This window comes from Sciurus carolinensis, chromosome 4, assembly GCF_902686445.1.
Source record: "Sciurus carolinensis chromosome 4, mSciCar1.2, whole genome shotgun sequence".
In the NCBI taxonomy this organism is placed as follows: Eukaryota; Metazoa; Chordata; class Mammalia; order Rodentia; family Sciuridae; genus Sciurus; species Sciurus carolinensis.
This window is the reverse complement of record NC_062216.1, coordinates 1,719,410-1,744,108: the sequence shown is the minus strand read 5'-3', so window position 1 is coordinate 1,744,108 and position 24,699 is coordinate 1,719,410.

The following is a 24,699-nucleotide window of genomic DNA, read 5'->3' as shown; positions in this document are numbered from 1 at the left end:
CTCTCCACCTTGACTGGTGTCTCTGTGTGTGTCCTCAGGACTCAGTGCCAAGGGGATGCCCTCCTCTCCACCTTGACTGGTGTTTCCATGTGTGTCCTAAGGACTCAGTGCCAAGGGGATGCCCTCCTCTCCACCTTGACTGGTGTCTCTGTGTGTCTCCTAAGGTCTCGCTGCCATGGGGATGCCCTCTTCTCCACCTTGACTGGTGCTGCTGTGTGTGTTCTACGGACTCGGTTCCTAGGGGATTCCCTCCTCTCCACCTTGACTGGTGTCTCTGTGTGTGTCCTAATGACTCAGTGCCAAGGGGATGCCCTCCTCTTCACCTTGACTGGTCTGGCTGTGTGTGTCCTAAGGACTCAGTGCCAAGGGGATGCCCTCCTCTCCACCGTGACTGGTGTGACTTTGTGTGTTTCCTAAGGACTCAGTGCCAAGGGGATGCCCTCCTCTCCACCTTGACTGGTGTGACTGTGTGTGTCCTAAGGACTCAGTGCCAAGGGGATGCCCTCCTCTCCACCTTGACTGGTGTGGCTGTGTGTGTCCTAAGGACTCAGTGCCAAGGGGATGCCCTCCTCTTCACCTTGACTGTTCTGGCTGTGTGTGTCCTAAGGACTCAGTGCGAAGGGGATGCCCTCCTCTCCACCTTTACTTGTGTGACTGTATTTGTCCTAAGGACTCGGTACCAAGGGAATGCCCTCCTCACCTCCTTGACTGGTGTGGCTGTGTGTGTCCTAAGGACTCAGTTCCAAGGGGATGCCCCCCTCTCCACCTTGACTGGTGCGACTGTGTGTGTCCTAAGGACTTGGTGCCAAGGGAATGCCCTCCTTTCCACCTTGACTGGTGTCTCTGTTTGTGTCCTAAGGACTCGGTGCCAAGGGGATACCCTCCTGTCCACCTTGACTGGTGTGGCTATGTGTGTCCTAAGGACTTGGTGCCAAGGGGATGCCCTCCTCTCCACCTTGACTGGTGTGACTGTGTGTGTTTCCTAAGGACTCAGTGCCAAGGGGATGCCCTCCTCTCCACCTTGACTGGTGTCTCTGTGTGTGTTTCATAAGGACTCAGTGCCAAGGGGATGCCCTCCTCTCCACCTTGACTGGTGTCTCTGTGTGTGTTTCCTAAGGACTCAGTGCCAAGGGGATGCCCTCCTCTCCACCTTGACTGCTGTTACTGTGTGTGTCCTAAGGACTCAGTGCCAAGGGGATGCCCTCCTCTCCACCTTGACTGGTGTGGCTTTGTGTGTCCTAAGGACTCAGTGCCAAGGGGATGCCCTCCTCTCCACCTTGACTGGTGTGACTGTGTGTGTGTCCTAAGGATTCAGTTCCAAGGGGATACCCTCCTCTCCACGTTGACTGGTGTGACCCTGTTTGTGTGTCCTAAGGACTCAGTGCCAAGGGGATGCCCTCTTCTCCACCTTACTGGTGTAACTGTGTGTGTTTCCTAAGGACTCAGTGCCAAGGGGATGCCCTCCTCTCCACCTTGACTGGTGTGACTGTGTGTGTCCTAAGGACTCGGGACCAAGGGGATGCCCTCCTCTCCACTTTGACTGCTGTGACACTGTGTTCTTCCTAAGGATTCAGTGCCAAGGGGATGCCCTCCTCTCCACCTTGACTGGTGTCTCTGTGTGTGTCCTCAGAACTCAGTGCCAAGGGGATGCCCTCCTCTCCACCTTGACTGGTGTTTCCATGTGTGTCCTAAGGACTCAGTGCCAAGGGGATGCCCTCCTCTCCACCTTGACTGGTGTCTCTGTGTGTCTCCTAAGGTCTCGCTGCCATGGGGATGCCCTCTTCTCCACCTTGACTGGTGCTGCTGTGTGTGTTCTACGGACTCGCTTCCTAGGGGATGCCCTCCTCTCCACCTTGACTGGTGTCTCTGTGTGTGACCTAAGCACTCAGTGCCAAGGGGATGCCCTCCTCTTCACCTTGACTGGTCTGGCTGTGTGTGTTTCCTAAGGACTCAGTGCCAAGGGGATGCCCTCCTTTCCACCTTGACTGGTGTGACCTTGTGTTTCCTAAGGACTCAGTGCCAAGGGTATGCCCTCCTCTCCACCTTGACTGGTGTGACTGTGTGTGTTTCCTAAGGACTCAGTGCCAAGGGGATGCCCTCCTCTCCACCTTGACTGCTGTTACTGTGTGTGTCCTAATGACTCAGTGCCAAGGGGATGCCCTCCTCTCCACCTTGACTGGTGTGGCTTTGTGTGTCCTAAGGACTCAGTGCCAGGGGGATGCCCTCCTCTCCACCTTGACTGGTGTGACTGTGTGTGTGTCCTAAGGACTCAGTGCCAAGGGGATACCCTCCTCTCCACGTTGACTGGTGTGTCCCTGTGTGTGTTTCCTAAGGACTCAGTGCCAAGGGGATGCCCTCCTCTCCACCTTGACTGGTGTGACTGTGTGTGTCCTAAGGACTCGGGACCAAGGGGATGCCCTCCTCTCCACCTTGACTGGTGTGACTGTGTGTGTTTCCTAAGGACTCAGTGCCAAGGGGATGCCCTCCTCTCCACCTTGACTGGTGTCTCTGTGTGTGTCCTCAGGACTCAGTGCCAAGGGGATGCCCTCCTCTCCACCTTGACTGGTGTTTCCATGTGTGTCCTAAGGACTCAGTGCCAAGGGGATACCCTCCTCTCCACGTTGACTGGTGTGACCCTGTTTGTGTGTCCTAAGGACTCAGTGCCAAGGGGATGCCCTCTTCTCCACCTTACTGGTGTGACTGTGTGTGTTTCCTAAGGACTCAGTGCCAAGGGGATGCCCTCCTCTCCACCTTGACTGGTGTGACTGTGTGTGTCCTAAGGACTCGGGACCAAGGGGATGCCCTCCTCTCCACTTTGACTGCTGTGACACTGTGTTCTTCCTAAGGATTCAGTGCCAAGGGGATGCCCTCCTCTCCACCTTGACTGGTGTCTCTGTGTGTGTCCTCAGAACTCAGTGCCAAGGGGATGCCCTCCTCTCCACCTTGACTGGTGTTTCCATGTGTGTCCTAAGGACTCAGTGCCAAGGGGATGCCCTCCTCTCCACCTTGACTGGTGTCTCTGTGTGTCTCCTAAGGTCTCGCTGCCATGGGGATGCCCTCTTCTCCACCTTGACTGGTGCTGCTGTGTGTGTTCTACGGACTCGCTTCCTAGGGGATGCCCTCCTCTCCACCTTGACTGGTGTCTCTGTGTGTGACCTAAGCACTCAGTGCCAAGGGGATGCCCTCCTCTTCACCTTGACTGGTCTGGCTGTGTGTGTTTCCTAAGGACTCAGTGCCAAGGGGATGCCCTCCTTTCCACCTTGACTGGTGTGACCTTGTGTTTCCTAAGGACTCAGTGCCAAGGGTATGCCCTCCTCTCCACCTTGACTGGTGTGACTGTGTGTGTTTCCTAAGGACTCAGTGCCAAGGGGATGCCCTCCTCTCCACCTTGACTGCTGTTACTGTGTGTGTCCTAATGACTCAGTGCCAAGGGGATGCCCTCCTCTCCACCTTGACTGGTGTGGCTTTGTGTGTCCTAAGGACTCAGTGCCAGGGGGATGCCCTCCTCTCCACGTTGACTGGTGTGTCCCTGTGTGTGTTTCCTAAGGACTCAGTGCCAAGGGGATGCCCTCCTCTCCACCTTGACTGGTGTGACTGTGTGTGTCCTAAGGACTCGGGACCAAGGGGATGCCCTCCTCTCCACTTTGACTGCTGTGACACTGTGTTTTTCCTAAGGACTCAGTGCCAAGGGGATGCCCTCCTCTCCACCTTGACTGGTGTCTCTGTGTGTGTCCTCAGGACTCAGTGCCAAGGGGATGCCCTCCTCTCCACCTTGACTGGTGTTTCCATGTGTGTCCTAAGGACTCAGTGCCAAGGGGATGCCCTCCTCTCCACCTTGACTGGTGTGACTGTGTGTGTTTCCAAAGGACTCAGTGCCAAGGGGATGCCCTCTTCTCCACCTTGACTGGTGTCTCTGTGTGTGTCCTAAGGACTCGGTGCCAAGGGAATGCCCTCCTCTCCACCTTGACTGGTGTCTCTGTGTGTGTTTCCTCAGGACTCAGTGCCAAGGAGATGCCGTCCTCTGCACCTTGACTGGTGTGACTGTGTGTGTGTCCTAAGGACTCAGTGCCAAGGGGATGCCCTCTTCTCCACCTTGACTGTTGTGACTGTGTGTGTCCTAATGACTCAGTGCCAAGGGGATGCCCTCCTCTCCACCTTGACTGGTGTTTCCATGTGTGTCCTAAGGACTCAGTGCCAAGGGGATGCCCTCCTCTCCACCTTGACTGGTGTCTCTGTGTGTCTCCTAAGGTCTCGCTGCCATGGGGATGCCCTCTTCTCCACCTTGACTGGTGCTGCTGTGTGTGTTCTACGTACTCGCTTCCTAGGGGATGCCCTCCTCTCCACCTTGACTGGTGTCTCTGTGTGTGACCTAAGCACTCAGTGCCAAGGGGATGCCCTCCTCTTCACCTTGACTGGTCTGGCTGTGTGTGTTTCCTAAGGACTCAGTGCCAAGGGGATGCCCTCCTTTCCACCTTGACTGGTGTGACCTTGTGTTTCCTAAGGACTCAGTGCCAAGGGTATGCCCTCCTCTCCACCTTGACTGGTGTGACTGTGTGTGTTTCCTAAGGACTCAGTGCCAAGGGGATGCCCTCCTCTCCACCTTGACTGGTGTTTCCATGTGTGTCCTAAGGACTCAGTGCCAAGGGGATGCCCTCCTCTCCACCTTGACTGGTGTCTGTGTGTGTCTCCTAAGGTCTCGCTGCCATGGGGATGCCCTCTTCTCCACCTTGACTGGTGCTGCTGTGTGTGTTCTACGGACTCGCTTCCTAGGGGATGCCCTCCTCTCCACCTTGACTGCTGTCTCTGTGTGTGACCTAAGCACTCAGTGCCAAGGGGATGCCCTCCTCTTCACCTTGACTGGTCTGGCTGTGTGTGTTTCCTAAGGACTCAGTGCCAAGGGGATGCCCTCCTTTCCACCTTGACTGGTGTGACCTTGTGTTTCCTAAGGACTCAGTGCCAAGGGTATGCCCTCCTCTCCACCTTGACTGGTGTGACTGTGTGTGTTTCCTAAGGACTCAGTGCCAAGGGGATGCCCTCCTCTCCACCTGGACTGCTGTTACTGTGTGTGTCCTAATGACTCAGTGCCAAGGGGATGCCCTCCTCTCCACCTTGACTGGTGTGGCTTTGTGTGTCCTAAGGACTCAGTGCCAGGGGGATGCCCTCCTCTCCACCGTGACTGGTGTGACTGTGTGTGTGTCCTAAGGACTCAGTGCCAAGGGGATACCCTCCTCTCCACGTTGACTGGTGTGTCCCTGTGTGTGTTTCCTAAGGACTCAGTGCCAAGGGGATGCCCTCCTCTCCACCTTGACTGGTGTGACTGTGTGTGTCCTAAGGACTCGGGACCAAGGGGATGCCCTCCTCTCCACTTTGACTGCTGTGACACTGTGTTTTTCCTAAGGACTCAGTGCCAAGGGGATGCCCTCCTCTCCACCTTGACTGGTGTCTCCTTGTGTGTCCTCAGGACTCAGTGCCAAGGGGATGCCCTCCTCTCCACCTTGACTGGTGTTTCCATGTGTGTCCTAAGGACTCAGTGCCAAGGGGATGCCCTCCTCTCCACCTTGACTGGTGTGACTGTGTGTGTTTCCAAAGGACTCAGTGCCAAGGGGATGCCCTCCTCTCCACCTTGACTGGTGTCTCTGTGTGTGTCCTAAGGACTCGGTGCCAAGGGAATGCCCTCCTCTCCACCTTGACTGGTGTCTCTGTGTGTGTTTCCTCAGGACTCAGTGCCAAGGAGATGCCGTCCTCTGCACCTTGACTGGTGTGACTGTGTGTGTGTCCTAAGGACTCAGTGCCAAGGGGATGCCCTCTTCTCCACCTTGACTGTTGTGACTGTGTGTGTCCTAATGACTCAGTGCCAAGGGGATGCCCTCATCTCCACCTTGACTGGTGTTTCCATGTGTGTCCAGAGGACTCAGTGCCAAGTGGATGCCCTCCTCTCCACCTTGACTGGTGTCTCTGTGTGTGTCCTAAGGACTCAGTGCCAAGGGGATGCCCTCCTCTCCACCTTGACTGGTGTGAGTGTGTGTGTTTCCTAAGGACTCAGTGCCAAGGGGATGCCCTCCTCTCCACCTTGACTGGTGTCTCTGTGTGTGTCTTAAGGACTCAGTGCCAAGGGGATGCCCTCCTCTCCACCTTGACTGGTGTCTCTGTGTGTGTCCTAAGGACTCAGTGCCAAGGGGATGCCCTCCTCTCCACCTTGACTGGTGTGACTGTGTGTGTTTCCTAAGGACTCAGTGCCAAGGGGATGCCCTCCTCTCCACCTTGACTGGTGTCTCTGTGTGTGTCCTAAGGACTCAGTGCCAAGGGGATGCCCTCCTCTCCACCTTGACTGGTGTCTCTGTGTGTGTCCTAAGGACTCAATGTCAAGGGGACGCCGTCCTCTCCACCTTGACCGGTGTGACTGTGTGTTTTTCCTAAGGAGTCAGTGCCAAGGGGATGCCCTCCTCTCCACCTTGTCTGGTGTGACGATGTGTGTCCTAAGGACTCAGTGCCAAGGGGATGCCCTCCTCTCCACCTTGACTGTGTGACTGTGTGTGTTTCCTAAGAACTCAGTTCCAAGGGGATGCCCTCCTCTCCACCTTGACTGGTGTGACTGTGTGTGTCATAAGGACTCAGTGCCAAGGGGATGCCCTCCTCTCCACATTGACTGGTGTGACTGTGTGTTTCCTAAGGATTCAGTGCCAAGGGGATGCCCTCCTCTCCACCTTGACTGGTGTCTCTGTGTGTGTCCTAAGGACTCAGTGCCAAGGGGATGCCCTCCTCTCACCTTGACTGGTGTGGCTGTGTGTGTCCTAAGGACTCGATGCCAAGGGAATGCCCTCCTCTCCACCTTGACTGGTGTCTCTGTGTGTGTTTCCTAAGGACTCAGTGCCAAGGAGATGCCCTCCTCTGCACCTTGACTGGTGTCTCTGTGTGTGTCCTATGGACTCAGTGCCAAGGGGATGCCCTCCTCTCCACCTTGACTGGTGTGACTGTGTGTGTGTCCTAAGGACTCAGTGCCAAGGGGATGCCCTCCTCTCCACCTTGACTGGTGTGACTGTGTGTGTTTCCTAAGGACTCAGTGCCTAGGGGATGCCCTCCTCTCCACCTTGACTGGTGTGGCTTTGTGTGTCCTAAGGACTCAGTGCCAAGGAGAGGCCCTCCTCTGCACCTTGACTGGTGTGACTGTGTGTGTGTCCTAAGGACTCAGTGCCAAGGGGATGCCCTCCTCTCCACCTTGACTGTTGTGACTGTGTGTGTCCTAAGGACTCCGTGCCTAGGGGATGCCCTCCTCTCCACCTTGACTGGTGTTTCCATGTGTGTCCTACGGACTCAGTGCCAAGGGGATGCCCTCTTCTCCACCTTGACTGGTGTCTCTTTGTGTCTCCTAAGGACTCGCTGCCAAGGGGATGCCCTCTTCTCCACCTTGACTGGTGCGGCTGTGTGTGTTCTACGGACTCGGTGCCTACGGGATGCCCTCTTCTCCACCTTGACTGGTGTCTCTGTTTGTGTCCTAAGGACTCAGTGCCAAGGGGATGCCCTCCTCTCCACCTTGACTGGTGTGACTGTGCGTGTTTCCTAAGGACTCAGTGCCAAGGGATGCCCTCCTCTCCACCTTGACTGGTGTGACTGTGTGTGTGTCCTAATGACTCAGTGCCAAGGGGATGCCCTCCTCTCCACCTTGACTGGTGTGACTGTGTGTGTCCTAAGGACTCAGTGCCAAGGGGATGACCTCCTCTCCACCTTGACTGGTGTGACTGTGTGTGTGCTAAGGACTCAGTGCCAAGGGGATGCCCTCCTCTCCACCTTGACTGGTGTGGCTGTGTGTGTCCTAAGGACTCAGTGCCAAGGGGATGCCTTCCTCACCTCCTTGACTGGTGTGGCTGTGTGTGTCCTAAGGACTAAGTGCCAAGGGGATGCCCTCCTCTCCACCTTGACTGGTGCGACTGTGTGTGTCCTAAGGACTTGGTGCCAAGGGAATGCCCTCCTTTCCACCTTGACTGGTGTCTCTGTTTGTGTCCTAAGGACTCGGTGCCAAGGGGATACCCTCCTGTCCACCTTGACTGGTGTGGCTATGTGTGTCCTAAGGACTTGGTGCCAAGGGGATGCCCTCCTCTCCACCTTGAATGGTGTGACTGTGTGTGTCCTAAGGACTCAGTGCCAAGGGGATGCCCTCCACTCCACCTTGACTGGTGTGACTGTGTGTGTTTCCTAAGGACTCAGTGCCAAGGGGATGCCCTCCTCTCCACCTTGACTGGTGTGACTGTGTGTGTTTCCTAAGGACTCAGTGCCAAGGGGATGCCCTCCTCTCCACCTTGACTGCTGTTACTGTGTGTGTCCTAAGGACTCAGTGCCAAGGGGATGCCCTCCTCTCCACCTTGACTGGTGTGGCTTTGTGTGTCCTAAGGACTCAGTGCCAAGGGGATGCCCTCCTCTCCACCTTGACTGGTGTGACCCTGTTTGTGTGTCCTAAGGACTCAGTGCCAAGGGGATGCCCTCTTCTCCACCTTGACTGGTGTGGCTGTGTGTGTCCTAAGGACTCGATGCCAAGGGAATGCCCTCCTCTCCACCTTGACTGGTGTCTCTGTGTGTGTTTCCTAAGGACTCAGTGCCAAGGAGATGCCCTCCTCTGCACCTTGACTGGTGTCTCTGTGTGTGTCCTATGGACTCAGTGCCAAGGGGATGCCCTCCTCTCCACCTTGACTGGTGTGACTGTGTGTGTGTCCTAAGGACTCAGTGCCAAGGGGATGCCCTCCTCTCCACCTTGACTGGTGTGACTGTGTGTGTTTCCTAAGGACTCAGTGCCTAGGGGATGCCCTCCTCTCCACCTTGACTGGTGTGGCTTTGTGTGTCCTAAGGACTCAGTGCCAAGGAGAGGCCCTCCTCTGCACCTTGACTGGTGTGACTGTGTGTGTGTCCTAAGGACTCAGTGCCAAGGGGATGCCCTCCTCTCCACCTTGACTGTTGTGACTGTGTGTGTCCTAAGGACTCCGTGCCAAGGGGATGCCCTCCTCTCCACCTTGACTGGTGTTTCCATGTGTGTCCTACGGACTCAGTGCCAAGGGGATGCCCTCTTCTCCACCTTGACTGGTGTCTCTTTGTGTCTCCTAAGGACTCGCTGCCAAGGGGATGCCCTCTTCTCCACCTTGACTGGTGCGGCTGTGTGTGTTCTACGGACTCGGTGCCTACGGGATGCCCTCTTCTCCACCTTGACTGGTGTCTCTGTTTGTGTCCTAAGGACTCAGTGCCAAGGGGATGCCCTCCTCTCCACCTTGACTGGTGTGACTGTGCGTGTTTCCTAAGGACTCAGTGCCAAGGGATGCCCTCCTCTCCACCTTGACTGGTGTGACTGTGTGTGTGTCCTAAGGACTCAGTGCCAAGGGGATGCCCTCCTCTCCACCTTGACTGGTGTGACTGTGTGTGTCCTAAGGACTCAGTGCCAAGGGGATGACCTCCTCTCCACCTTGACTGGTGTGACTGTGTGTGTGCTAAGGACTCAGTGCCAAGGGGATGCCCTCCTCTCCACCTTGACTGGTGTGGCTGTGTGTGTCCTAAGGACTCAGTGCCAAGGGGATGCCTTCCTCACCTCCTTGACTGGTGTGGCTGTGTGTGTCCTAAGGACTAAGTGCCAAGGGGATGCCCTCCTCTCCACCTTGACTGGTGCGACTGTGTGTGTCCTAAGGACTTGGTGCCAAGGGAATGCCCTCCTTTCCACCTTGACTGGTGTCTCTGTTTGTGTCCTAAGGACTCGGTGCCAAGGGGATACCCTCCTGTCCACCTTGACTGGTGTGGCTATGTGTGTCCTAAGGACTTGGTGCCAAGGGGATGCCCTCCTCTCCACCTTGAATGGTGTGACTGTGTGTGTCCTAAGGACTCAGTGCCAAGGGGATGCCCTCCACTCCACCTTGACTGGTGTGACTGTGTGTGTTTCCTAAGGACTCAGTGCCAAGGGGATGCCCTCCTCTCCACCTTGACTGGTGTGACTGTGTGTGTTTCCTAAGGACTCAGTGCCAAGGGGATGCCCTCCTCTCCACCTTGACTGCTGTTACTGTGTGTGTCCTAAGGACTCAGTGCCAAGGGGATGCCCTCCTCTCCACCTTGACTGGTGTGGCTTTGTGTGTCCTAAGGACTCAGTGCCAAGGGGATGCCCTCCTCTCCACCTTGACTGGTGTGACCCTGTTTGTGTGTCCTAAGGACTCAGTGCCAAGGGGATGCCCTCTTCTCCACCTTGACTGGTGTGACTGTGTGTGTTTCCTAAGGACTCAGTGCCAAGGGGATGCCCTCCTCTCCACCTTGACTGGTGTGACTGTGTGTGTCCTAAGGACTCGGGACCAAGGGGATGCCCTCCTCTCCACTTTAACTGCTGTGACACTGTGTTTTTCCTAAGGACTCAGTGCCAAGGGGATGCCCTCCTCTACACCTTGACTGGTGTGACGGTGTGTGTGTCCTAAGGACTTAGTGCCAAGGGGATGCCCTCCTCTCCACCCTGACTGCTGTGACACTGTGTTTTTCCTAAGGACTCAGTGCCAAGGGGATGCCCACCTCTCCACCTTGACTGGTGTCTCTGTGTGTGTCCTCAGGACTCAGTGCCAAGGGGATGCCCTCCTCTCCACCTTGACTGGTGTTTCCATGTGTGTCCTAAGGACTCAGTGCCAAGGGGATGCCCTCCTCTCCACCTTGACTGGTGTCTCTGTGTGTCTCCTAAGGTCTCGCTGCCATGGGGATGCCCTCTTCTCCACCTTGACTGGTGCTGCTGTGTGTGTTCTACGGACTCGGTTCCTAGGGGATTCCCTCCTCTCCACCTTGACTGGTGTCTCTGTGTGTGTCCTAATGACTCAGTGCCAAGGGGATGCCCTCCTCTTCACCTTGACTGGTCTGGCTGTGTGTGTCCTAAGGACTCAGTGCCAAGGGGATGCCCTCCTCTCCACCGTGACTGGTGTGACTTTGTGTGTTTCCTAAGGACTCAGTGCCAAGGGGATGGCCTCGTCTCCACCTTGACTGGTGTGACTGTGTGTGTCCTAAGGACTCAGTGCCAAGGGGATGCCCTCCTCTCCACCTGACTGGTGTGGCTGTGTGTGTCCTAAGGACTCAGTGCCAAGGGGATGCCCTCCTCTTCACCTTGACTGTTCTGGCTGTGTGTGTCCTAAGGACTCAGTGCGAAGGGGATGCCCTCCTCTCCACCTTTACTTGTGTGACTGTATGTGTCCTAAGGACTCGGTACCAAGGGAATGCCCTCCTCACCTCCTTGACTGGTGTGGCTGTGTGTGTCCTAAGGACTCAGTTCCAAGGGGATGCCCCCCTCTCCACCTTGACTGGTGCGACTGTGTGTGTCCTAAGGACTTGGTGCCAAGGGAATGCCCTCCTTTCCACCTTGACTGGTGTCTCTGTTTGTGTCTTAAGGACTCGGTGCCAAGGGGATACCCTCCTGTCCACCTTGACTGGTGTGGCTATGTGTGTCCTAAGGACTTGGTGCCAAGGGGATGCCCTCCTCTCCACCTTGACTGGTGTGACTGTGTGTGTTTCCTAAGGACTCAGTGCCAAGGGGATGCCCTCCTCTCCACCTTGACTGGTGTCTCTGTGTGTGTTTCATAAGGACTCAGTGCCAAGGGGATGCCCTCCTCTCCACCTTGACTGGTGTCTCTGTGTGTGTTTCCTAAGGACTCAGTGCCAAGGGGATGCCCTCCTCTCCACCTTGACTGGTGTGGCTATGTGTGTCCTAAGGACTCGGTGCCAAGGGGATGCCCTCCTCTCCACCTTGACTGGTGTGGCTTTGTGTGTCCTAAGGACTCAGTGCCAAGGGGATGCCCTCCTCTCCACCTTGACTGGTGTGACTGTGTGTGTGTCCTAAGGATTCAGTGCCAAGGGGATACCCTCCTCTCCACGTTGACTGGTGTGACCCTGTTTGTGTGTCCTAAGGACTCAGTGCCAAGGGGATGCCCTCTTCTCCACCTTACTGGTGTGACTGTGTGTGTTTCCTAAGGACTCAGTGCCAAGGGGATGCCCTCCTCTCCACCTTGACTGGTGTGACTGTGTGTGTCTTAAGGACTCGGGACCAAGGGGATGCCCTCCTCTCCACTTTGACTGCTGTGACACTGTGTTTTTCCTAAGGATTCAGTGCCAAGGGGATGCCCTCCTCTCCACCTTGACTGGTGTCTCTGTGTGTGTCCTCAGAACTCAGTGCCAAGGGGATGCCCTCCTCTCCACCTTGACTGGTGTTTCCATGTGTGTCCTAAGGACTCAGTGCCAAGGGGATGCCCTCCTCTCCACCTTGACTGGTGTCTCTGTGTGTCTCCTAAGGTCTCGCTGCCATGGGGATGCCCTCTTCTCCACCTTGACTGATGCTGCTGTGTGTGTTCTACGGACTCGCTTCTTAGGGGATGCCCTCCTCTCCACCTTGACTGGTGTCTCTGTGTGTGTCCTAAGCACTCAGTGCCAAGGGGATGCCCTCCTCTTCACCTTGACTGGTCTGGCTGTGTGTGTCCTAAGGACTCAGTGCCAAGGAGATACCCTCCTCTCCACCTTGACTGGTGTGACTTTGTGTGTTTCCTAAGGACTCAGTGCCAAGGGGATGCCCTCCTCTCCACCTTGACTGGTGTGACCTTGTGTGTTTCCAAAGGACTCAGTGCCAAGGGGATGCCCTCCTCTCCACCTTGACTGGTGTGACTGTGTGTGTTTCCTAAGGACTCAGTGCCAAGGGGATGCCCTCCTCTCCACCTTGACTGCTGTTACTGTGTGTGTCCTAATGACTCAGTGCCAAGGGGATGCCCTCCTCTCCACCTTGACGGGTGTGGCTTTGTGTGTCCTAAGGACTCAGTGGCAGGGGGATGCCCTCCTCTCCACCTTGACTGGTGTGACTGTGTGCGTGTCCTAAGGACTCAGTGCCAAGGGGATACCCTCCTCTCCACGTTGACTGGTGTGTCCCTGTGTGTGTTTCCTAAAGACTCAGTGCCAAGGGGATGCCCTCCTCTCCACCTTGACTGGTGTGACTGTGTGTGTCCTAAGGACTCGGGACCAAGGGGATGCCCTCCTCTCCACTTTGACTGCTGTGACACTGTGTTTTTCCTAAGGACTCAGTGCCAAGGGGATGCCCTCCTCTCCACCTTGACTGGTGTCTCTGTGTGTGTCCTCAGGACTCAGTGCCAAGGGGATGCCCTCCTCTCCACCTTGACTGGTGTTTCCATGTGTGTCCTAAGGACTCGGTGCCAAGGGAATGCCCTCCTCACCTCCTTGACTGGTGTGGCTGTGTGTGTCCTAAGGACTCAGTGCCAAGGGGATGCCCTCCTCTCCACCTTGACTGGTGCGATTGTGTGTGTCCTAAGGACTTGGTGCCAAGGGAATGCCCTCCTTTCCACCTTGACTGGTGTCTCTTTTTGTGTCCTAAGGACTCGGTGCCAAGGGGATACCCTCCTGTCCACCTTGACTGGTGTGGCTATGTGTATCCTAAGGACTTGGTGCCAAGGGGATGCCCTCCTCTCCACCTTGACTGGTGTGACTGTGTGTGTCCTAAGGACTCAGTGTGTAGGGTATGCCCTCCTCTCCACTTTGACTGGTGTGGCTGTGTGTGTCCTAAGGACTCAGTGCGTAGGGTATGCCCTCCTCTCCACTTTGACTGGTGTGACTGTGTGTGTGTCCTAAGGACTCGGTGCCAAGGGGATGCCCTCTTCTCCACCTTGACTGGTGCGGCTGTGTGTGTTCTACGGACTCGGTGCCTAGGGGATGCCCTCCCCTCCACCTTGCCTTGTGTCTCTGTGTGTGTTCTAAGGACTCAGTTCCAAGGGGATGCCCTCCTCTTCACCTTGACTTGTCTGGTTGTGTGTGTTTCCTAAGGACTCAGTGTCAAGTGGATGCCCTCCTTTCCACCTTGACTGTTGTGACTGTGTGTGTTTCCTAAGGACTCAGTGCCAAGGTGATGCCCTCCTCTCCACCTTGACTGGTGTGACTGTGTGTGTCCTACGTACTCGGTGCCAAGGGGATGCCCTCCTCTCCACCTTGACTGGTGTGACTGTGTGTGTTTCCTAAGGACTCAATGCCAAGGGGATGCCCTCCTCTCCACCTTGACTGGTGTGACTGTGTGTGTCCTACGGACTCGGTGCCCAGGGGATGCCCTCCTCTCCACCTTGACTGGTGTGACTGTGTGTGTCCTAAGGACTCAGTGCCAAGGGGATGCCCTCCTCTCCCTTTTGACTGGTGTGACTGTGTGTGTCCTACAGACTCAGTGCCCAGGGAATGCCCTCCTCACCACCTTGACTGGTGTGACTGTGTGTGTGTCCTAAGGACTCGGTGCCAATGGGATGCCCTCCTCTCCACCTTATCTGGTGTCTCTGTGTGTGTCCTAAGGACTCGGGACCAAGGGGATGCCCTCCTCTCCACCTTGACTGGTGTGACCTTGTGTGTGTCCTAAGGACTCAGTGCGTAGGGTATGCCCTCCTCTCCATATTGACTGGTGTTGCTGTGTGTGTCTTAAGGACTCGGTGCCAAGGGGATACCCTCCTCTCCACCTTGACTGGTGTCTCTGTGTGTGTCCTCAGGACTCAGTGCCAAGGGGATGCCCTCCTCTCCACCTTGACTGGTGTTTCCATGTGTGTCCTAAGGACTCGGTGCCAAGGGAATGCCCTCCTCACCTCCTTGACTGGTGTGGTTGTGTGTGTCCTAAGGACTCAGTTCCAAGGGGATGCCCTCCTCTCCACCTTGACTGGTGCGACTGTGTGTGTCCTAAGGACTTGGTGCCAAGGGAATGCCCTCCTTTCCACCTTGACTGGTGTCTCTGTTTGTGTCCTAAGGACTCGGTGCCAAGGGGATACTTTCCTGTCCACCTTGACTGGTGTGGCTATGTGTGTCCTAAGGACTTGGTGCCAAGGGGATGCCCTCCTCTCCACCTTGACTGGTGTGACTGTGTGTGTCCTAAGGACTCAGTGTGTAGGGTATGCCCTCCTCTCCACTTTGACTGGTGTGGCTGTGTGTGTCCTAAGGACTCAGTGCGTAAGGTATGCCCTCCTCTACACTTTGACTGGTGTGACTGTGTGTGTGTCCTAAGGACTCGGTGCCAAGGGGATGCCCTCTTCTCCACCTTGACTGGTGCGGCTGTGTGTGTTCTACGGACTCGGTGCCTAGGGGATGCCCTCCTCTCCACCTTGACTGGTGTGACTGTGTGTGTGTCCTAAGGACTCAGTGCCAAGGGGATGCCCTCCTCTCCACCTTGACTGGTGTCTCTGTGTGTGTCCTAAGGACTCAGTGCCAAGGGGATGCCCTCCTCTCCACCTTTACTTGTGTGACTGTGTGTATCCTAAGGACTCAGTGCCAAGGGATGCCCTCCTCACCACCTTGACTGGTGTGGCTATGTGTGTCCTAAGGACTCAGTTCCAAGGGGATGCCCTCCTCTCCACCTTGACTGGTGTGACTGTGTGTGTCCTAAGGACTCGGTGCCAAGGGAATGCCCTCCTCTCCACCTTGACTGGTGTGGCTGTGTGTGTGTGTCCGAAAGACTAGATGCCAACGGGATGCCCTCCTCTCCACATTGACTGGTATGACTGTGTGTGTCCTAAGGACTCGGTGCCAAGGGGATGCCCTCCTCTCCACCTTGACTGGTGTGACTGTGTGTGTCCTAAGGACTCAGTGCCAAGGGGATGCCCTCCTCTCCACCTTGACTGGTGTGACCGTGTGTGTGTCCTAAGGAATCGGTGCCAAGGGGATGCCCTCCTCTCCACCTTGACTGGTGTGACCATGTGTGTGTCCTAAGGACTCGGTTCCAAGGGGATGCCCTTCTCTCCACGTTGACTGGTGTGACTGTGTGTGTTCTAAGCACTCAGTGCCAAGGGGATGCCCTCTTCTCCACCTTGACTGGTGTGACCTTGTGTGTGTCCTAAGGACTCGGTGCCAAGGGGATGCCCTCCTCTCCACATTGACTGCTGTTACTGTGTGTGTCCTAAGGACTCAGTGCGTAGGTGATGCCCTCCTCTCCACTTTGACTGTTGTGACTGTGTGTGTGTCCTAAGGACTCAGTGCCAAGGGGATGCCCTCCTCTCCACCTTGACTGGTGTCTCTGTGTGTGTCCTAAGGACTCAGTGCCAAGGGGATGCCCTCCTCTCCACCTTTACTTGTGTGACTGTGTGTGTCCTAAGGACTCAGTGCCAAGTGATGCCCTCCTCACCACCTTGACTGCTGTGGCTGTGTGTGTCCTAATGACTCAGTTCCAAGGGGATGCCCTCCTCTCCACCTTGACTGGTGTGACTGTGTGTGTCCTAAGGACTCGGTGCCAAGGGGATGCCCTCTTCTCCACCTTGACTGGTGTGACTTTGTGTGTTTCCTAAGGACTCAGTGCCAAGGGGATGCCCTCCTCTCCACCTTGACTGGTGTGACCTTGTGTGTTTCCTAAGGACTCAGTGCCAAGGGGATGCCCTCCTCTCCACCTTGACTGGTGTGACTGTGTGTGTTTCCTAAGGACTCAGTGCCAAGGGGATGCCCTCCTCTCCACCTTGACTGCTGTTACTGTGTGTGTCCTAATGACTCAGTGCCAAGGGGATGCCCTCCTCTCCACCTTGACTGGTGTGGCTTTGTGTGTCCTACGGACTCGGTGCCAAGGGGATGCCCTCCTCTCCACCTTGACTGGTGTGACTGTGTGTGTTTCCTAAGGACTCAATGCCAAGGGGATGCCCTCCTCTCCACCTTCACTGGTGTGACTGTGTGTGTCCTACGGACTCGGTGCCCAGGGGATGCCCTCCTCTCCACCTTGACTGGTGTGACTGTGTGTGTCCTAAGGACTCAGTGCCAAGGGGATGCCCTCCTCTCCACCTTGACTGGTGTGACTGTGTGTGTCCTACAGACTCAGTGCCCAGGGAATGCCCTCCTCACCACCTTGACTGGTGTGACTGTGTGTGTGTCCTAAGGACTCGGTGCCAATGGGATGCCCTCCTCTCCACCTTATCTGGTGTCTCTGTGTGTGTCCTAAGGACTCGGGACCAAGGGGATGCCCTCCTCTCCACCTTGACTGGTGTGACCTTGTGTGTGTCCTAAGGACTCAGTGCGTAGGGTATGCCCTCCTCTCCATATTGACTGGTGTTGCTGTGTGTGTCTTAAGGACTCGGTGCCAAGGGGATACCCTCCTCTCCACCTTGACTGGTGTCTCTGTGTGTGTCCTCAGGACTCAGTGCCAAGGGGATGCCCTCCTCTCCACCTTGACTGGTGTTTCCATGTGTGTCCTAAGGACTCGGTGCCAAGGGAATGCCCTCCTCACCTCCTTGACTGGTGTGGCTGTGTGTGTCCTAAGGACTCAGTTCCAAGGGGATGCCCTCCTCTCTACCTTGACTGGTGCGACTGTGTGTGTCCTAAGGACTTGGTGCCAAGGGAATGCCCTCTTTTCCACCTTGACTGGTGTCTCTGTTTGTGTCCTAAGGACTCGGTGCCAAGGGGATACCCTCCTGTCCACCTTGACTGGTGTGGCTATGTGTGTCCTAAGGACTTGGTGCCAAGGGGATGCCCTCCTCTCCACCTTGACTGGTGTGACTGTGTGTGTCCTAAGGACTCAGTGTGTAGGGTATGCCCTCCTCTCCACTTTGACTGGTGTGGCTGTGTGTGTCCTAAGGACTCAGTGCGTAGGGTATGCCCTCCTCTCCACTTTGACTGGTGTGACTGTGTGTGTGTCCTAAGGACTCGGTGCCAAGGGGATGCCCTCTTCTCCGCCTTGACTGGTGCGGCTGTGTGTGTTCTACGGACTCGGTGCCTAGGGGATGCCCTCCTCTCCACCTTGCCTTGTGTCTCTGTGTGTGTTCTAAGGACTCAGTTCCAAGGGGTTGCCCTCCTCTTCACCTTGACTTGTCTGGTTGTGTGTGTTTCCTAAGGACTCAGTGTCAAGTGGATGCCCTCCTTTCCACCTTGACTGTTGTGACTGTGTGTGTTTCCTAAGGACTCAGTGCCAAGGGGATGCCCTCCTCTCCACCTTGACTGGTGTGACTGTGTGTGTCCTACGGACTCGGTGCCAAGGGGATGCCCTCCTCTCCACCTTGACTGGTGTGACTGTGTGTGTTTCCTAAGGACTCAGTGCCAAGGGGATGCCCTCCTCTCCACCTTGACTGGTGTGACTGTGTGTGTCCTACAGACTCAGTGCCCAGGGAATGCCCTCCTCACCACCTTGACTGGTGTGACTGTGTGTGTGTCCTAAGGACTCGGTGCCAATGGGATGCCCTCCTCTCCACCTTGTCTGGTGTCTCTGTGTGTGTCCTAAGGACTCGGGACCAAGGGGATGCCCTCCTCTCCACCTTGACTGGTGTGACCTTGTGTGTGTCCTAAGGACTCAGTGCGTAGGGTATGCCCTCCTCTCCATATTGACTGGTGTTGCTGTGTGTGTCTTAAGGACTCGGTGCCAAGGGGATACCCTCCTCTCCACCTTGACTGTTGTGGCTATGTGTGTCCTAAGGATTTGGTGCCACGGGGATGCCCTCCTCTCCACCTTGACTGGTGTGACTGTGTGTGTCCTAAGGACTCAGTGCGTAGGGTATGCCCTCCTCTCCACTTTGACTGGTGTCACTGTGTGTGTGTCCTAAGGACTCGGTGCCAAGGGAATCCCTCCTCTCCACATTGACTGCTGTTACTGTGTGTTTCCTAAGTACTCAGTGCGTAGGGGATGCCCTCCTCTCCACTTTGACTGGTGTGACTGTGTGTGTGTCCTAAGGACTAGGTGCCAAGGGGATGCCCTCCTCTCCACCTTGACTGGTGTCTCTGTGTGTGTCCTAAGGACTCAGTGCCAAGGGGATGCCCTCCTCTCCACCTTTACTTGTGTGACTGTGTGTGTCCTAAGGACTCAGTGCCAAGGGATGCCCTCCTCACCACCTTGACTGATGTGGCTGTGTGTGTCCTAAGGACTCAGTTCCAAGGGGATGCCCTCCTCTCCACCTTGACTGGTGTGACTGTGTGTGTCCTAAGGACTCGGTGCCAAGGGAATGCCCTCTTCTCCACCTTGACTGGTGTGGCTGTGTGTGTGTGTCCGAAAGACTCGATGCCAACGGGATGCCCTCCTCTCCACCTTGACTGTTGTGACTGTGTGTGTCCTAAGGACTCGGTGCCAAGGGGATGCCCTCCTCTCCACCTTGACTGGTGTGACTGTGTGTGTCCTAAGGACTCAGTGCCAAGGGGATGCCCTCCTCTCCACCTTGACTGGTGTGACCGTGTGTGTGTCCTAAGGAATCGGTGCCAAGGGGATGCCCTCCTCTCCACCTTGACTGGTGTGACCATGTGTGTGTCCTAAGGACTCGGTTCCAAGGGGATGCCCTTCTCTCCACGTTGACTGGTGTGACTGTGTGTGTTCTAAGCACTCTTGTCTGGTGTGACTGTGTGTGTTCTAAGCACTCGGTGCCAAGGGGATGCCCTCTTCTCCACCTTGACTGGTGCGGCTGTGTGTGTTCTACGGACTCGGTGCCTAGGGGATGCCCTCCCCTCCACCTTGCCTTGTGTCTCTGTGTGTGTTCTAAGGACTCAGTTCCAAGGGGATGCCCTCCTCTTCACCTTGACTTGTCTGGTTGTGTGTGTTTCCTAAGGACTCAGTGTCAAGTGGATGCCCTCCTTTCCACCTTGACTGTTGTGACTGTGTGTGTTTCCTAAGGACTCAGTGCCAAGGTGATGCCCTCCTCTCCACCTTGACTGGTGTGACTGTGTGTGTCCTACGTACTCGGTGCCAAGGGGATGCCCTCCTCTCCACCTTGACTGGTGTGACTGTGTGTGTTTCCTAAGGACTCAATGCCAAGGGGATGCCCTCCTCTCCACCTTGACTGGTGTGACTGTGTGTGTCCTACGGACTCGGTGCCCAGGGGATGCCCTCCTCTCCACCTTGACTGGTGTGACTGTGTGTGTCCTAAGGACTCAGTGCCAAGGGGATGCCCTCCTCTCCCTTTTGACTGGTGTGACTGTGTGTGTCCTACAGACTCAGTGCCCAGGGAATGCCCTCCTCACCACCTTGACTGGTGTGACTGTGTGTGTGTCCTAAGGACTCGGTGCCAATGGGATGCCCTCCTCTCCACCTTATCTGGTGTCTCTGTGTGTGTCCTAAGGACTCGGGACCAAGGGGTTGCCCTCCTCTCCACCTTGACTGGTGTGACCTTGTGTGTGTCCTAAGGACTCAGTGCGTAGGGTATGCCCTCCTCTCCATATTGACTGGTGTTGCTGTGTGTGTCTTAAGGACTCGGTGCCAAGGGGATACCCTCCTCTCCACCTTGACTGGTGTCTCTGTGTGTGTCCTCAGGACTCAGTGCCAAGGGGATGCCCTCCTCTCCACCTTGACTGGTGTTTCCATGTGTGTCCTAAGGACTCGGTGCCAAGGGAATGCCCTCCTCACCTCCTTGACTGGTGTGGTTGTGTGTGTCCTAAGGACTCAGTTCCAAGGGGATGCCCTCCTCTCCACCTTGACTGGTGCGACTGTGTGTGTCCTAAGGACTTGGTGCCAAGGGAATGCCCTCCTTTCCACCTTGACTGGTGTCTCTGTTTGTGTCCTAAGGACTCGGTGCCAAGGGGATACTTTCCTGTCCACCTTGACTGGTGTGGCTATGTGTGTCCTAAGGACTTGGTGCCAAGGGGATGCCCTCCTCTCCACCTTGACTGGTGTGACTGTGTGTGTCCTAAGGACTCAGTGTGTAGGGTATGCCCTCCTCTCCACTTTGACTGGTGTGGCTGTGTGTGTCCTAAGGACTCAGTGCGTAAGGTATGCCCTCCTCTACACTTTGACTGGTGTGACTGTGTGTGTGTCCTAAGGACTCGGTGCCAAGGGGATGCCCTCTTCTCCACCTTGACTGGTGCGGCTGTGTGTGTTCTACGGACTCGGTGCCTAGGGGATGCCCTCCTCTCCACCTTGCCTTGTGTCTCTGTGTGTGTTCTAAGGACTCAGTTCCAAGGGGATGCCCTCCTCTTCACCTTGACTTGTCTGGTTGTGTGTGTTTCCTAAGGACTCAGTGTCAAGTGGATGCCCTCCTTTCCACCTTGACTGTTGTGACTGTGTGTGTTTCCTAAGGACTCAGTGCCAAGGGGATGCCCTCCTCTCCACCTTGACTGGTGTGACTGTGTGTGTCCTACGGACTCGGTGCCAAGGGGATGTCCTCCTCTCCACCTTGACTGGTGTGACTGTGTGTGTTTCCTAAGGACTCAATGCCAAGGGGATGCCCTCCTCTCCACCTTGACTGGTGTGACTGTGTGTGTCCTACGGACTCGGTGCCAAGGGGATGCCCTCCTCTCCACCTTGACTGATGTGACTGTGTGTGTCCTAAGGACTCAGTGCCAAGGGGATGCCCTCCTCTCCACCTTGACTGGTGTGACTGTGTGTGTCCTACAGACTCAGTGCCCAGGGAATGCCCTCCTCACCACCTTGACTGGTGTGACTGTGTGTGTGTCCTAAGGACTCGGTGCCAATGGGATGCCCTCCTCTCCACCTTTTCTGGTGTCTCTGTGTGTGTCCTAAGGACTCGGGACCAAGGGGATGCCCTCCTCTCCACCTTGACTGGTGTGACCTTGTGTGTGTCCTAAGGACTCAGTGCGTAGGGTATGCCCTCCTCTCCATATTGACTGGTGTTGCTGTGTGTGTCTTAAGGACTCGGTGCCAAGGGGATACCCTCCTCTCCACCTTGACTGGTGTGGCTATGTGTGTCCTAAGGATTTGGTGCCAAGGGGATGCCCTCCTCTCCACCTTGACTGGTGTGACTGTGTGTGTCCTAAGGACTCAGTGCGTAGGGTATGCCCTCCTCTCCACTTTGACTGGTGTCACTGTGTGTGTGTCCTAAGGACTCGGTGCCAAGGGGATGCCCTCCTCTCCACATTGACTGCTGTTACTGTTTGTTTCCTAAGTACTCAGTGCGTAGGGGATGCCCTCCTCTCCACTTTGACTGGTGTGACTGTGTGTGTGTCCTAAGGACTCAGTGCCAAGGGGATGCCCTCCTCTCCACCTTGACTGGTGTCTCTGTGTGTGTCCTAAGGACTCAGTGCCAAGGGGATGCCCTCCTCTCCACCTTTACTTGTGTGACTGTGTGTATCCTAAGGACTCAGTGCCAAGGGATGCCCTCCTCACCACCTTGACTGGTGTGGCTGTGTGTGTCCTAAGGACTCAGTTCCAAGGGGATGCCCTCCTCTCCACCTTGACTGGTGTGACTGTGTGTGTCCTAAGGACTCGGTGCCAAGGGAATGCCCTCCTCTCCACCTTGACTGGTGTGGCTGTGTGTGTGTGTCCGAAAGACTCGATGCCAACGGGATGCCCTCCTCTCCACATTGACTGGTATGACTGTGTGTGTCCTAAGGACTCGGTGCCAAAGGGATGCCCTCCTCTCCACCTTGACTGGTGTGACTGTGTGTGTCCTAAGGACTCAGTGCCAAGGGGATGCCCTCCTCTCCACCTTGACTGGTGTGACCGTGTGTGTGTCCTAAGGAATCGGTGCCAAGGGGATGCCCTCCTCTCCACCTTGACTGGTGTGACCATGTGTGTGTCCTAAGGACTCGGTTCCAAGGGGATGCCCTTCTCTCCACGTTGACTGGTGTGACTGTGTGTGTTCTAAGCACTCAGTGCCAAGGGGATGCCCTCTTCTCCACCTTGACTGGTGTGACCTTGTGTGTGTCCTAAGGACTCGGTGCCAAGGGGATGCCCTCCTCTCCACATTGACTGCTGTTACTGTGTGTGTCCTAAGGACTCAGTGCGTAGGTGATGCCCTCCTCTCCACTTTGACTGTTGTGACTGTGTGTGTGTCCTAAGGACTCAGTGCCAAGGGGATGCCCTCCTCTCCACCTTGACTGGTGTCTCTGTGTGTGTCCTAAGGACTCAGTGCCAAGGGGATGCCCTCCTCTCCACCTTTACTTGTGTGACTGTGTGTGTCCTAAGGACTCAGTGCCAAGTGATGCCCTCCTCACCACCTTGACTGCTGTGGCTGTGTGTGTCCTAATGACTCAGTTCCAAGGGGATGCCCTCCTCTCCACCTTGACTGGTGTGACTGTGTGTGTCCTAAGGACTCAGTGCCAAGGGGATGCCCTCTTCTCCACCTTGACTGGTGTGACTTTGTGTGTTTCCTAAGGACTCAGTGCCAAGGGGATGCCCTCCTCTCCACCTTGACTGGTGTGACCTTGTGTGTTTCCTAAGGACTCAGTGCCAAGGGGATGCCCTCCTCTCCACCTTGACTGGTGTGACTGTGTGTGTTTCCTAAGGACTCAGTGCCAAGGGGATGCCCTCCTCTCCACCTTGACTGCTGTTACTGTGTGTGTCCTAATGACTCAGTGCCAAGGGGATGCCCTCCTCTCCACCTTGACTGGTGTGGCTTTGTGTGTCCTACGGACTCGGTGCCAAGGGGATGCCCTCCTCTCCACCTTGACTGGTGTGACTGTGTGTGTTTCCTAAGGACTCAATGCCAAGGGGATGCCCTCCTCTCCACCTTCACTGGTGTGACTGTGTGTGTCCTACGGACTCGGTGCCCAGGGGATGCCCTCCTCTCCACCTTGACTGGTGTGACTGTGTGTGTCCTAAGGACTCAGTGCCAAGGGGATGCCCTCCTCTCCACCTTGACTGGTGTGACTGTGTGTGTCCTACAGACTCAGTGCCCAGGGAATGCCCTCCTCACCACCTTGACTGGTGTGACTGTGTGTGTGTCCTAAGGACTCGGTGCCAATGGGATGCCCTCCTCTCCACCTTATCTGGTGTCTCTGTGTGTGTCCTAAGGACTCGGGACCAAGGGGATGCCCTCCTCTCCACCTTGACTGGTGTGACCTTGTGTGTGTCCTAAGGACTCAGTGCGTAGGGTATGCCCTCCTCTCCATATTGACTGGTGTTGCTGTGTGTGTCTTAAGGACTCGGTGCCAAGGGGATACCCTCCTCTCCACCTTGACTGGTGTCTCTGTGTGTGTCCTCAGGACTCAGTGCCAAGGGGATGCCCTCCTCTCCACCTTGACTGGTGTTTCCATGTGTGTCCTAAGGACTCGGTGCCAAGGGAATGCCCTCCTCACCTCCTTGACTGGTGTGGCTGTGTGTGTCCTAAGGACTCAGTTCCAAGGGGATGCCCTCCTCTCTACCTTGACTGGTGCGACTGTGTGTGTCCTAAGGACTTGGTGCCAAGGGAATGCCCTCTTTTCCACCTTGACTGGTGTCTCTGTTTGTGTCCTAAGGACTCGGTGCCAAGGGGATACCCTCCTGTCCACCTTGACTGGTGTGGCTATGTGTGTCCTAAGGACTTGGTGCCAAGGGGATGCCCTCCTCTCCACCTTGACTGGTGTGACTGTGTGTGTCCTAAGGACTCAGTGTGTAGGGTATGCCCTCCTCTCCACTTTGACTGGTGTGGCTGTGTGTGTCCTAAGGACTCAGTGCGTAGGGTATGCCCTCCTCTCCACTTTGACTGGTGTGACTGTGTGTGTGTCCTAAGGACTCGGTGCCAAGGGGATGCCCTCTTCTCCGCCTTGACTGGTGCGGCTGTGTGTGTTCTACGGACTCGGTGCCTAGGGGATGCCCTCCTCTCCACCTTGCCTTGTGTCTCTGTGTGTGTTCTAAGGACTCAGTTCCAAGGGGTTGCCCTCCTCTTCACCTTGACTTGTCTGGTTGTGTGTGTTTCCTAAGGACTCAGTGTCAAGTGGATGCCCTCCTTTCCACCTTGACTGTTGTGACTGTGTGTGTTTCCTAAGGACTCAGTGCCAAGGGGATGCCCTCCTCTCCACCTTGACTGGTGTGACTGTGTGTGTCCTACGGACTCGGTGCCAAGGGGATGCCCTCCTCTCCACCTTGAC